This window comes from Prenolepis imparis, unplaced genomic scaffold (genome assembly GCF_030444845.1).
Source record: "Prenolepis imparis isolate NDT839.2.m4 unplaced genomic scaffold, iyPreImpa1.0 SCAF_352, whole genome shotgun sequence".
Lineage (NCBI taxonomy): Eukaryota > Metazoa > Arthropoda > Insecta > Hymenoptera > Formicidae > Prenolepis > Prenolepis imparis.
This window is the reverse complement of record NW_028141510.1, coordinates 22,509-32,447: the sequence shown is the minus strand read 5'-3', so window position 1 is coordinate 32,447 and position 9,939 is coordinate 22,509. Positions and strand designations below refer to the sequence as shown.

Here is a 9,939-nt window from a genome sequence, read left to right as displayed (position 1 = left end):
ATGTACTGCCTCGGAAAGTAAACATTCGAGTCTTCGAGTCCAGACGTACTACTGGTAGTGTTAGTAATTATTGTCATTATTTAAACTCTCGATCTCCTGACTTTACATACCCAGATTTTTTCTTATGGGGTTATCTCAAAGACAAAGTTTATATCGATGTACCAATGACTCCAGAAAACATGCAGGAGCGTATACGAAATGCTTGTGCAAATATTGAAAGAGACGTACTTTTACGTACACATCAATCTTTTCTACAAAGAATTGGAAAGTGCATTGAGGTTGAAGGGCATCACTTTGAACACTTATTACTGTAATCTAATTGAATTATGTTAATGATTGTTTGTTTTGACAGATACTACAAATGTACAGTAGATGTTTATGAAATAGTACTGTACAGTACGGTATAACTTTCTTTTATCAATTTTCACTTTTCAAATACCTGTGAAACTTACAGTATGTGCTAAATTGAAAAATAGTTCCTACAAAAGTTGTTTATTTTTTTACAAGGAATAAGAATGCAAAGTAAAAAATGTAGGTTTCCATTTAAAAATATTAGATTGACCTTCAGGTGACCTTGAAAACGTCCTCCAAATAAAACATAAATCATGCAATTTGCTTTCCCCCTTAAAGTCAATTAACTTTTGTTGAAAACATTTCTTTCTCCAACGCTTCGTTTTTGAGATATTTTGCATTATCAACTTAAATGGTCCACCCTGTATATTTAAGAAAGAAATAATCTAAATATTTTGTTATACTATATTATTGTACACATATGTGATATGTAGTACTACTTATATGTCATATACCATATTTCTTTTATATTAACTTTATATATACTTTTTTGTTAAGAACGTGATATGAAGGGGAATTGAAGGAAAGGAACCGGAGGAAAGAAGAAAGTTTATGGAAGGGATGGTGGAAAGGACATTAGGAAAGGAAGCGGGGATAAAGGGGGTGGTAGAGAAAATAGGGGAAGAGGGAGCATGAGTGTTGATAGTAGATGGAAGAGGAAGAGGATAAAAAGGAATTGATAGATAAAGGTTGGGAGATAAGAAGAAGATGGGAGATAGCAATAGATAAGGACTTAATGATGGAGGAGAGGAAGATGAGATGGAGGATATTGGAAAAGGCAAGACAAGAAAGGGCAAAAGGAAGTCACGTGGTAACGACGAACAGAGAATATGGATAGATGGGAAGGAAGAGAGATGGAACAGTGAAGGGCAGAGTTGGCAAAGGAGGACGAGAGAAGGGGAAGAGTGAGTAAGACGAAGCGAAATGGAGCAGCGAGGGATGCAAGCAGAAGGAAGGACAAGAAGGAGAAGAGTAAGAAGAAGGAAGCGGAGGAGGGAAGAAAACGGAATTAAGGGAAGAGGAGGGGAATAGGGAAGAGAGACGGAAGGGGGTGGGGAAGGGTAATTAGAACAAGTGTGAGGTCGTATAAGGCCAGGACATGGGGAATAATGTATGTAAGTATGTATTGGGTGTGTATGGATTTTGTTTTAGAAAAAGTCATTTTTGATATCTCATAGCAGTATTATGAGTGCTATGAGCTATCAAAAATACAAAATATTTTTTATGACATTTCTTTTTACGTTATTTACTAGGTACAAAAAAGAATGATATCTCAAAAAAATAACTTTAAAAAAAGTTAAAAAAGGCGCCAAGTGCATGCGCCAGTTCTAAAAAACAGACATATGGTTTTATAATAAAAATAGTGTTACTTTAATCCATTGCAAACCCATGTAAAATCGTACCTAGTGCAAAAACCCATGTAAAATCATTTTACAAAAATAATGATATCAACAAAAATTGCGTCATGTGAAAGTAGAAACTTGTACTAGTGAAAAATCGAAGTTGCAAATCCATGTAGAATTATATATAATTATAGATCTCCCTTCACGCTGGAAGTTGCAAACTTTTGTAGAATTGTAATAATAAAAAAGGATAATACAAAACACATACACACACACACACACACCAAAAAAAAATTAAATTAAAAATTAATAGAAAAACAAAATATTAATTTATGCAAAAATTAAAAATTAATACAAATAAAAAAATGTTTTCAAATTTTATTTATAAAAACTTGGCGTTGCCAAATTTTTGAACCAACTTTAACATATTGTTTAATTTTAACAGCGCCAAGTTTTTTTAAAATTAAATTTAAAAAAATTTTTTTTTTATTTGTATTAATTTTTAATTTTTGCATAAATTTTTAATGTTTAATTTTTCTATTAATTTTTAATTTTTTTTTTGTTTTTTATTATCCTTTTTTTTATTATTAAAATTCTACATAGGTTTGCAACTTCCAGCGTGAAGGGAGATCTACAATTATATATAATTCTACATGGGTTTGCAATTTCGATTTTTCACTGGTACAAGTTTCTACTTCACATGACGCAACTTTTTTGATATCATTAGTTTTGTAGAATCATTTTACGTGGGTTTTTGCACTATTAAAATAATACCTGGTCTAATATTATTTTTATAACAGATCGGCGGCGACGCGATCAGTAGCATCGATAGCATCGACGGAAGCAATAATGACAAGACGGAATGGGTAGCGAAGGGATTTGGGGCGTCTAAATGATTACAAAATAATAATAATAATAATAATATTATTATTGGGGTTCCGGTTCCGGAAAGTGTGAGAGTGACAGGTGTAAGAACGTGTGGTCGGAATTTTGTGAGAGGGTGACGGTTAGAGTGAGAGGAGAGTGAAAGAGTTGTGTATGGGCTGTAGAGGAAGAGGGGAGTAGATATTGATAAGGGGGAGAGGTAAGAAGTGGAGGCTACGGAGTTAGAAGAGGGAGATTCAGTGGAGGTTAAGTGCCAGAGAGGCACGTGGCGGTGGGAGTGTAGCGGAAAAGTGTAGTAGGTAGCAGACAGGTGTAAAGTCACTAGGCTAGGGACATAGTGACAGCACAGTATAACTACATACAGTAGTGACAGTGCTAGAAAATCAGCGAGTAAATTTTATTTTACGCATGCGTTAGCTGTAAGGCTAAGAACATGGCGGACCGTCACGTGATCGACTCACGGCTACATCAAAGAAGCCGACAGCTACTGTCACTACTGTATGTATCACGTTTTATATACTGTTTTATAATTTTATTAATACATTTTTAAAATATACTAACATTAAAAACAGAAAATAATTTGCATTATTATCTTTATCTCATTAAAAAAGACTTTGCGTAAGACGTTATCGCGATTCTTAATGTTCAAATGAAGCGCCCGTAAGGCTTACAACATGGCTGACCGTCACGTGATCGACTCACGGCTACATCAAAGGAGCCGACAGCTACTGTCACTACTGTATGTAGTTATACTGTGGTGACAGCGTGGAAGAAGTTTAAGGCATAGAACACAGGGGAAGATAGACGGGATAGAGAGTAAAGAATCGGAAAAACAGAGAGTAGGTAGATATGAGTGAGGTAGACAGGGAGGAAAAGCTAATGGAGTGTGAGGAGATGAAGAAGCGGGGGGAAGAGGGGAGGAAAAAAGTAGGGAGGCCGAAAAAAGTAGAAGAATTGGGCAAAGAGAGGAGGAGTAGCATGGGGTGCATAGAGGACTATGTGAAGAGGAAGAGGGAAGGGGCAGGGGAGGAGGAAGGAGAGGAGGAGGAATGGGCTCTGAGAAGAAGTAAAAAGGTAGATAGGTTACAAGAAGGGGGGGCAGGGGAGGAAAGGGAGGGGCTCTATATCATGATAAGGGGGATGGGGGAACAAATCATGGAGAGGCTCAGTGAAGAGCTAGGGAAGATGAGAGTAGAGATAAGGCAGAGGGATGAGAAATGGAAAGAGGAAAAGAGAGAGATAGATCAGAGAATTCAAAGTTTAGAAAAAAGATTGTTAGAGATGGAAGCCAAGTTAGAAAAGGTGGAAGAGAAAAGAGGGGGGGAGGAGGTAGAGAGAAAGGGTGGGGGAGGATATAGAGAGTTGGAAGAGGCGGTAGTGGACACAATGAAGGGGTTAGGTAGAAAGATGGAGCTAAAAGGGAGAGAAGAAAGAAGGAACAACATTGTGATCCGTAGGTTGGAGGGAGGGGAAGGGGGGTTAAGAGAGAGAATAGATAGAGTAATGAAAGAGATAGGAGTGAAAGTAGATTTAGAGTGGGTTAGAAGAGTGGGAGGAAGAGAGGGGCGAGAGAGGGAAATGGTGATAGCGAGACTAGGAAATAGAGAGCAGAAAAGACAAGTAATGGAGAGAAAGAAAGGTCTGAGGGGAAAGATGACTAGAATAGAGGATGACTTAACGTGGGGAGAAAGAAGGATGAGGTGGAAAATAGGAGAAATTGCGGAAGAGGAAAGAGGGAAAGGAAATAGAGTGTGGACGGGATATGGAAGAATTAGGATAAATGAGATATGGTGGAAATGGGATGAGGAGGAAGGCAGGCTAAAGAATTGGAAAGGAGAATGTAGGGGAGGAACGGTAGAGAAGGGGGAAGAAGAGACCGGAAAAGTGAGGGCCTAGAGAAAGCAATTAAGGGAAAAAGGATAAAAGGAACAAAAGGAGGGAAGGGAGAGGAAAATGGAAGGAGAGGGAGAGTAGAGGAGAAGATATAGGTGGGTAATAGAGAGCGGGGTTGGAAGGGGAGGGAAGAGTGGAGGGGGTGGAAAGTGGGGTTCTGGAATGTGGCGGGGATCAGGAATAAAGGAGAAAGTTTCTGGAGAGAGGTGAAAAAATGGGAGGTAGTTATTATGGTGGAAACCTGGGTGGATGAGAAGGGCTGGGATAAAGTTAAGAGGGTTTTGCCGAGAGGATACAGGTGGGAGAAGCAGTACGCGAAGAGGAGGAATAAAAAAGGAAGAGCGATGGGGGGGATGATTATTGGAATTAAGAATGAGGGAAAGGTTGACGAAGTAATGAGGGTGGAAGAGAGAGGAGAAGGGGTAATGGTGGTAGAGGTGAGGGTGGGAGGAGAGAGGTGGAGAATAGTGGGGGTATACGTGAATGGGGATATGGAGAGGAAAATGGAGATAATGAAAGACTGGTTAGAAGATCAGGAGGAAGAAGGACGGACAATGATAGGTGGAGATTTTAACGCGAGGACGGGCACACTAGGAGGTAGGAGGGAAGGGGGTGAGGAGGAGGAGGAGGAGGAGGAAAGGAAGTCAAAAGACAGGAAATGGAATAAGGAGGGAAAGATGCTAGTGGAAGGGCTGGAGAAGGTAGGGTGGGGAATCCTAAATGGAAGCATAAGGGGGGATGAAGGGGGTGAGTTCACCTATACGGGTGGGAGGGGAGAATCAGTGATAGATTACGTGATTGGAGAGGACAAGATGAGGGATAGAGTGTTAAAAATGGAAGTAGGGGAAGGTGTGGAATCGGATCACCATCCGCTGATTGTGACGCTAAAAAGGATAGAGGTTGGAAAGAGAAAGATAAGAAAGAGAGAGAAAGAGGAAAGAGGGGGAAAATGGACAGAAAGAGGAGGGGAAAGAATTAGGAGTAGGATGGATTGGGGGGAAAGGGGGGACGAGGATATGGATGAAGAGTTGGAGAAAAGAGGGAGACAGATAAGAGAGGATTTAAAGGAGGGAGAAAAGGAGAATGGGGAAAGGAGGAAGAGGGGATGGTGGGATGAGGATTGTGAGGAAAAAAGAAAAGAGGTAAGAAGAATCCTGAGAAGATGGAGAAGTTTAGGAGGGGATGGAGAAAACTACAGGAAGATAAGGGCGGAATACAAGCTGTTGTGTAGAAAGAAAAGATTAGAGGAAAATGAGGCGTGGGTTAGGTGGGTGAAGGAGGCGAGGACGGAGGGAGAGGTATGGAAGATAGTGAATAGGGAAAGGAAGAGGTGGAAGAAGGTGAATGAAGGAATAGAGGAGGTGGAATGGAGGGAGTATTTTATAAGGTTGTTGGGAGGAGTAGATGGTAGAATAGTGAAAGGAATGAAAGGTAAGTTGAGGGAAGATGAGGAGAGGGATATAGGGAGAGAGGAGGTAAGGAAGGTGGTGGAGAAGTTGAAAAAAGGAAAGGCAACGGGGGCAGACGGGATTCCGAATGAGGTGTGGAAGTATGGTGGGGATAGGGTGGAGGAGTGGATGTGGGAGTTCTGCAACAAGGTTTGGAAGGGGGAAGGGTGGCCAGAGAAGTGGAAGGAAGGAATAATAGTGCCGTTGGTTAAAAAGGGAGCGGGGGATAAAGTGGAGGACTATAGGGGAATAACTTTGATGCCGACGCTGTATAAGGTCTATGTAGGAGTACTAACGGAGAGGCTGAAGGAGGAGGTAGAAGAGAAGGGAATGATTTCACCGAGTCAGACAGGATTTAGAAAGGGGATGGGGATGATTGACAATATATATGTGCTAAATTATTTAGTGAACAGGCAAATAAGTAGGAAAGGAGGAATGGTAGTAGCAACATTCGTGGACTTGAGAGCGGCTTTTGACTCGGTGGACAGGGAAGTGCTAATGGGGGCGATGAGGGAGAGACGGGTTAGGGAAGGGTTGAGAAACAGGATAGAAGAGGTGTATAGGGAAACAAAAAGCAGAGTGAGGGTAGGAGGGAAAATAGGGGAGAATTTCTGGACGGTGAGAGGGGTGAGGCAAGGGTGCCCAATGAGCCCGCACCTGTTTAACTTAGTGTTGGCGGATGTAGAGGAGGTATTGAAGAAGGGAGGATGGGGTGGGGTAAAGCTGGGGGAGGAGAAGGTCTATTGTTTAGCGTATGCAGGTGACATGGTGCTGTTGGCGGAAAATGAGGAAGGGATGATACACATGTTGGGGAAGCTAGAGGGGTATATCGATAAGAAGAAGCTGGAAATTAATGTGGGAAAGACAAAGGTGATGAGGTTTAGAAAAGGGGGGTGGGAGGATGAAGAAGGTGAAATGGAGGTGGAAGGGGAAGATAATGGAGGAGGTGAGGGAGTTTACGTATCTAGGATATAAATTGAAATATAATGGGGGGCAGGAGGCACATGTGAAAGAAAGAGTGAGGAAGGCGGGGCGGTAATGAGGCAGGTCTGGGGGATTGGTAAGAGAAGGTTTGGAAGTGACTGGGAAAAGAGAATATGGCTGTGTGAAAGATTGGGAGGAACGGTGCTGGAATTTGGCGCGGAAATATGGGGATGGAAAGAAAGAAGAGAGATGGAGGCGATGCAGGAAAGGTAGATTAGATGGACGCTAGGGATGGATTGGTGTACACCGGGATACATGGTAAGAGATGAAATAGGGAAAGACAAGTTCAGATTAGTGGCAGGAAAGAGGGCGGTGAAGCTCGAGAAGAAACTGGTAGAGGGGGGGGGGACTGCTGGCTACGAAATGTTTTGAGGAAATGAAAAGGAGGATTAGGGAAGGAAAAGAGATATCGGGATGGGAGCGAGAAAGAAGGGAGTTTGAAGAGAAAGGGAAGGAAGTAAGAGAAATGGAGGAAAGAAGAGAAAGGGGGGAAGAGGTGTATGAGGGATGGGAGCAGCGGGATAGGGAGCTGCAGAAAGAGGAAAGGTGGGGGAAGATTACAGAGTCGAGATATAATAAATGGTATGGAGAGATTAAAGAGGAGGGGGTGCCTGAATATCTAAGGAAGGGTTGGAAGGAAAGTAGGTGGAAGAGGATGATCAGATTTAGGATGAATAATGAGATGAAAGGGGCGTGGTACTGGGAAGAGGAAGAGAAGAAGAGGTGTAGGGTGTGTGGGGGGGAAGAGGAGACGTGGGAACATGTGCTGGGGGAATTTGAGGGATGTAGAAGGGAAGGGAACTGGTGGGAGAGGATGAGGGAGATCTTGGAGCAAGGGGGAGAGGGAGAGTGGTGGTTGAAGGAATTAGAAGCGAAAAGGGGTGAAGGGAGGGAGGATAAAGATAAGGGAAAGAAGGAGATGGATGGGAGAAAGGAAGGGTGAATGTGGAATGTGGAGAAAATGAGAAGGAACTGGAAGCCGATGCGTTAATTAGTTAGGGACAGCGCTCTCTCTCTCTTTGAAGAAAGATAGATAGGGTAGGCTAAGTCGTAGATGCGAGCGAGAAATAGAATTAAGTAATTGCGGCGTGTGGTTGTGACAGGTGATATGAGCGGCGTATGTAGAAATGTAAAGATGAGGGGAAAGAGAGCAGGAGGAATGTAAGAGTTTTGTAAGAGGTTCGGGAACGCTCCTCACAAAAGCGCCTTCAATCCCCAAGGGGGAGAATAAATCTATCTATCTATCTAATATTATTATTATTATTATTATTGTTATTATATCTATTATTATTATTATTATTATTATTAATATATTATATTTTATAATAATAATAATTATATAAATATTATTAACATAAATTATGTAATTATTATTGATAATATATAATAATATAATATTAAATATATAAATATATAATATAATACATATATATATATAATAATATAAATATAATTATATAAATTTAAAAAATCATTTTTATGGATTATTAAAAAAATTATTTAACTATATGTTCTAAATAGCACCAAAATCGAAACATGTAAAAAGTCGGGATATAAGACATCTTTGAAGTCTTTAAGATGTCTTTAAGACATCTTATAACCTGATATCTAAAAGACATCTTAAAGACGTTTTAAAGATATCTTATGTCCCGATTTTTTAAAAATATTTTCGACAAAAATGCTGTCTAAGGTTTTAAAATAAAGTATAAAGTGCATAATTTATAAATGAATTAAATATATATGATATTAAAAGAATACCTCATGCAAAATATCATTTTCATAATTGAGATCGGCGGCGACGTGAACGGTAGCAGTAGCATCGGTGACGATGCGACGGAAATAGTAATGACGAGACGAGTGATGACGGGACAAATGGCGACGAGACTGGCAACGACGGCATTTGGGGCGTCTGAGAACGATTACTTAATAATAATTATTATTATTTATTATTATTATTATTATTAATTGTTATTATTTATTATTATTATTATTAATTATTATTATTTATTATTATTATTAATAATAATTATAATAACTTAATTAAACACTAAGAATATAAAGGCTCGATATATATCAAATATAAATCGGTAATAGATAGGCTATTCGAGCCGTACGCGGATGTCGGTGCGTCGATTCCAACGAAAATTAATTCCAAAGAAAAATATAGATCCGAAAGTCGCTGAATCGGGAATCGAACCCGAGACCTTTCGCTTCCCGGGCGACTGCTCTCACCATCTGAGCTATTCAGACCCTTCGACTCTATATTTTTCTCTGCCTTGATAAACAACTATTTGTAACGAAAAATTAATTTTCGTTGGAATCGACGCACCGACATCCGCGTACGGCTCGAATAGCCTATCTATTACCGATTTATATTTGATATATATCGAGCCTTTATATTCTTAGTGTTTAATTCACGCCGGCTGAAAAAGGCGTTATTTACAAATAGTTGTTTATCAAGGCAGAGAAAAATATAGAGTCGAAGGGTCTGAATAGCTCAGATGGTGAGAGCAGTCGCCCGGCAAACGAAAGGGTTCGATTCCCGATTCAGCGATTTTCGGATCTATATTTTTCTCGCCTACATTTCTTTAGGGGGGACAGAGGGGATCTTTGGAATTAAAAATCTCGAATTGAGATTGTTCCGTAATAAAGTCTTGGCGGTGTACCAAGCAAAATTTGTGCCCCGTGCACAATTAGTTAATTCCAACGAAAAATTAATTTTCGTTGGAATCGACGCACCGACATCCGCGTACGGCTCGAATAGCCTATCTATTACCGATTTATAACTATTAATTATTATTAATTTAAAATTATATAATTATTGATAAATAGTAATAAAAATAAAAATTATTTTTAAAGATTATAATAATAATTATTATTATAATATATTTGATATTAATAATAATTATGTAAATGTTATTAATACATTATTAATAATATATATATATATATATGTATTGTGACGTGGTCGTCCCGACTCACGTGCACTCCCTATCGCGGGGCGAAAGCCGAGCGGCCGCGCCAAGAGAGCGAGC

The 9,939-nt window shown here is 39.9% G+C and overlaps 1 non-coding gene across 1 annotated transcript; it reads right to left on the bottom strand.

Moving 5' to 3' along the window:
• Positions 1 to 9,078: 9,078 nt before the first annotated feature.
• Trnap-ggg (transfer RNA proline (anticodon GGG)) lies at positions 9,079 to 9,154 on the bottom strand. Its single transcript has one exon. It is a non-coding gene; the product is annotated as a tRNA-Pro (tRNA).
• Positions 9,155 to 9,939: the final 785 nt, after the last annotated feature.